The sequence below is a fragment of the Cantharellus anzutake genome (genome assembly GCF_015039405.1).
Source record: "Cantharellus anzutake strain C23 chromosome Unknown EI90scaffold_74, whole genome shotgun sequence".
In the NCBI taxonomy this organism is placed as follows: Eukaryota; Fungi; Basidiomycota; class Agaricomycetes; order Cantharellales; family Hydnaceae; genus Cantharellus; species Cantharellus anzutake.
This window is the reverse complement of record NW_024067024.1, coordinates 267,859-273,106: the sequence shown is the minus strand read 5'-3', so window position 1 is coordinate 273,106 and position 5,248 is coordinate 267,859.

Here is a 5,248-nt window from a genome sequence, read left to right as displayed (position 1 = left end):
TGGTCCGGGGTCGCCACCGAGGGTCGCCATTGCAGGCTGCTATAGGCCGCAATGGCCGTGATGCCGTGAACAAGGCCCAGGGGTAGGGCATTTGGCCTCAGCAACTCTAAAGGGAGTGCTGTGCCCCCTAGCTGTCTCTTGGCCCTCATTTCAGACTCACTGGGGTTGCCTTGTTGGGATCAGGACTTAGGGGTCATGGTCACATTGATATTAGAGCTAAGGTACAATAAAGTATCATACAGGATATATATAGGAGGAAGAAATGAATGGAAGCGGACCCGGGCCGGAGGCCGAAGGGTCCGGAAGCAAACAAGAATAAGGAGCGGGGTTGGCCGCATAGCGGCCGGCAATGACCGAGGGTCAAAACAAACAATAACAGATAAATAAAGGAAAGAGCGTAGGGCCGCGATAGCGGCGATGGTATCGTAGCGGTGCTGGACTCGGAGTTGGGCCGGAGTCGGGCATGGGGATGATAGCGGCCCTGTAGGGGCCAAGTGGGTGGGGTAGGGGAGTTGCACTGGGCATGGTGCCGGAGGCAGACTCAGGGTGGGGAGGTTGGTGCAGCAGCAGGGGAGTCGGCCAAGTGTAGGGGAGCCTAGGGGCAAGTGGGGAAGTGAGCAGGGAGTCCTCAGGGAGGATAGGGCTGAGGTTGGGGCTCGCGCTCATGCTCGCATAGCGGTAACGGGCTCGGGCGGCATCAGGACGGGCGGCTAATGGGCCGGAATGCACGGCCGTGACAGACTTCACAGATTACCACACTCGATCGCATCAGATCGAGATTCAAAATTCACGACAGAAAGTAGTACAGATACTACATGCAATGGTCAGACCAGATCAATGCAACAGGGCAGCAAAGCTGTCGATGGCAGAATTCACAATCAATGCGAGCTTGAACACATCGACAGGATTTTCCCCGTTCGAATTAATCTATGGCCATATGCCAAAGATGTGCCTAACAGCACCACTCTCGGACTACCCAGGAGTAAATGACTTCGCCCAAAAAGTGAAGGAAAACCTCATGGCAGCACACGACGCGATAATACACAATCGCGCTGCCCAAACAATCCAGGCGAATAAGAAAGACGCCCGGACCTGCCTTTGAGAAAAGGCAAGCTTGCATACTTATCCACGGATAAGTTGAACCTACCCAAAGGAAGGGCAGGCAAACTAAAGCCCTTATACCTAGGGCCTTACGAAATTCTGGAAACATTTCCAGAGATGTCAAACTATGTCCTCAAGTTTCCACCACAACTTGAACAATGCGGAATCCACCCAAGATTCCACGTATCCCAGCTCGTACCTCATGAGCCGAATGACCAAGAAATCTTCCCAAATAGGGAAGTAAACATATTCTACGATTTGGGGAAGACCCTGATCGCGAAGCAGTAGTTCACGAAATCTTAAACCATGCGTGGATTCACAACGAACTCTGGTTTAAGGCCAAATGGGAGCTAGGGGACACCACATGGGAACCCATAGTAAATCGTGATGACCTTGCCCACCTGGACGAGTACCTCACATTACAAAATGTGAGGGAACCGGAAAATCTCCCGATCTAAGAAGATACGGAACTTTCGGCATCACTATGCCCCCAAAAAACGGAGGCGGAAAAAGTGAAGCTGAAGAGCGATCACCCACAGCCAAGAGTGCAGGAAGATTCCGGGCGAGCAACTCACCCGGACAGCCACACCATGGGCTAGACATCACATGGGCTAGGTGAGTAACTCGCCTAGACCCCAGGCTCACGTGTAAAACCATATGCAGTACAAACTGCACCGATGGCACAACAAGCGCCACTCCAGGGGCAGCAATTGCCGCTGAAGCCCCAGGTATACTCCCCAGGGAACTTCCCTGGCCAAATCACTCCCTGGATCGGCCAATTTGGCCCAGATCTGACAACCCAGCCAAACATAGGCTGGGAATCAGCTATTGCATCAGCAGTAGCTGCCCAGACAGGTCAACTTCATCAGGAGTTGAAAGAGATAAAGTCCTTCGTAGGAGGGAGATGAGGGAGCGACAGCGGCTCCTTGCCCAGGCCGTCCAAACAGGCACGGTCTGACAACTCAAGGGTGTCAGATGATGCCTGCGATAATTGCGCCCATTGGAGGCATGAATACAATAGGGCATGCAGAGACGCTTCGGCATCTTTGCCTCTCTGAAAGACACAGAGAGAGAAGTCGACCTCCAGAAGAGGGAGATCAAGTTGTTAAAACGCGAGCTTGAAGAGGCACGCGTACTGGCAGACCTCGCTGCCAAACCCATTATGATGGGGGCCTCCCAGGTCAGGGGGAGGGGATACGGTTCCGGGCCTCATGAGGCGCGACCCCATATGGGGACTAGCGCACCAAGGGGCGGGGCACCGACTATCCCGCCACCCCATGGGCAGGCGACCCTGTCCAGGTTGCATAAGGGCCCGCCCTCAGGAGGGCAAACCCATGTTGAGGGGAGATGGGAAGACGGTAGGCAGCCGATGACAGACCCCCAAAAGGGGACCACTACCAGAGGCAGCGGGCCGCCAAGGACCATGACACCCTATGGGCAAGCCACCCTACAGGGAAGTGTCCACATGCTTTTCGAGATGGCCAAAGCCAACAAATTCTCAGCCCAACCCAAGCTGAGAGCAAGCTATCACCCCCGGTGATAGTGGACAACACAAGCCAACTCCGAAAGGAGTTGGATGAGACAGAATCCCTCATGAAAGGGAAACAAGAGAGCGAGACAAGCTCCTCACTCAGGCCATCCAAATAGAGACGACCTGATTACTCAGAGGTGCCAAGAAATGCCTATGAGAACCGTGCCACCCAGAGGCAGGAGTACAAGATTTGCATAGAAGTGCGAAAGATTACCTCTCTCCAAAAATGAAGAGAAACCGATTTCCAGAAATCGAGGAACTTGAATGTGAGCCTGAGCTCACTTGCACATGGGCAGAATCCCACTGCCAAGTCCAACATGATGGGGCCTCCCAGGTTAAGGGGAGGAGATGTGATATTGGGTCTCAGAAAGTGTAACCCAGACAGGGACTAACACAACTGGGATGGGATACCACAATTCTCGCTACCCTGTGGGTAGGTGACCCTGTCCGGACTGCAGAGTGGTGCTCCAACAAGAGCACAGACCCAGGTTGAGGGGAGGAAGGAAGGCAGTAGGCAGCCAATAGCAAACCCCAGGCTGGGACCACTGCTAGAGGCAGTGGGCTGTCAAGTACTTCGACACCCTATGGGCAAGTAACCTTGGTGGGAGGCATCCAATGCAACAGGGAACCATTCAACCGAGATAAGATAAATCTCGGTCCAAAAATCCTCACGAACACTGGGGAACACAGCATGGGAGCTGTGGCAAGAGGCAACAGCCTCCAAACAGCACCGGAACAAAGTTCCGGGGACTCATGCTGGCCATGAAGTCGAACAATCATTTGCTCCCAAACCAGGAGCAACTAGTACTCTGTCAAGCTCCGCACTTGGCAAGGTGGCTCTAACCACAGAAAACCATCCAGCTAAACAGCCAGATGAACAAACGAAAATCCAGAGCACAAATTTCTCTGGTAAAGTGGAAACCACTCCACTCTTGCGAAAATGCAAGAATCCGCACACAAAACAGTATGCGAAGCACTGTAAACAATATTTTACAGACCTAAATTATCAATTTGGGGAGGAAACACAGGCCGAAGATGCAAAACATCTTTGGAGAATTTCCCATTGGGAAACCCGATATTTTAAGGACTTCATATATACTTATCCCTATGTATAACACTGCCCACTTTAAAAGATGTTCACTCCTTTTCCTTTTCAACTTGATGTACAATGTTGCCCACTTTAAAGTGGCAAACACATTCCTTATTCATTATTCCTTTTAAGCTTAAACTTTCCTTTTCTTTTTATCTTGTATGCATCGCAACTGCAATGCAAGGGGGGAGAGTGTCAGGGCACAAGCCCTGGGCCCCCATTACATGTAGTCCCGTTGTAGATTAGTGTCACGTGACAGGCGACGGGTTAAAACCTATCGCTTATCACCCCGTAATGGGCCTCGACGATGGATGTCAGTCGAGGGGGAGTTCTGCTACCACAGCGAACACCCGGCACGGGCCTAAACCTTCACGCGGTGCCCCTGTTTAAAACTAATTAGGCCTCTAACATCTGAAGGGAGGATGACGTGGCCACCGTGGTAATGCCAATCAACCGCAACCCCGTAAGCCCAGAGCCGCACTGGCTGGAGAGATGCAAGAGTGCGGGTGCATGTCCCGCCGTCAAGCCAACCCTTCCTTTTGCTTCTCACCACTACCTTTTTGGGATGATGAGCGCGATAGTGGCAACGCCAATGGTGACCTCCGTAAGCCCAGACGGGACTGGCCAGAGGACTGTGGGTTCAAGTCCCACCATCACCCCAACCCTTCCTTCTTTTTCTCTTCTCCACTACCTTTTGGGTTGGTGAGGTGCAATAGTGGTAGCGCCAATGGTAGCCTCCATAAGTCCATGGGCAGGCCGGAGGAGTGCAGGTTCAAGTCCTGCCATCACCCCAACACCCTTCCGATCCATCTTTCTCTCCACTACCTCTTAGTGACGAGGCGCGATAGTGGTAGCGCCAACGATAGCCCCATATGCCGACAAAAAGTTGACTGCAAGGAATGCAGGTTCGAGTCCTGCCGTCACCCCAACACTTTCATTTCTCTCCACTACCCCTTCTACCAAAGGCCTATCTGCCACATGCCTTTATTCAACAAGCATGAGCAAGATGCCACCAACACCCATCGCCTTTCGCTGCCACTGGAACATTCACCAGCCTAGTGACATAAACCCATGAAAGCACCCTCCAACTCACCCACCCGCAAGAACCGCGCACTCAAACATTGACTTAACCATAGGCACACAGCAGCAAAACATGCGACCCCAACACTGGGGGTCGTGTGTCCTTTTCTTTGGCTCTATACAACCTCTTCCCACCTCCATTCTCCCTCACCCGTTGTTCAATCTCAGTGCAGGGGTCGCATGCCCCTTTATGTGTTATTGCTTCATCTCACTTTATTCTCCTTCACACCATTGATTACTCGATGTCTCATACTTCCTAGGTCACACAAATTCCTTTCTTCACATCCTTATGTTCTCCAAACTTTTTTCACCCGAGTCACTATAGTACGGCATATGCTGATAGGCACGGTTACGTACTTTAAAATGAATACATCCATCCATCCATCCATCCATCCATCACCCCGTAATACCCACACCTTTGTGACACTTACGGCCTGGTGACCTGA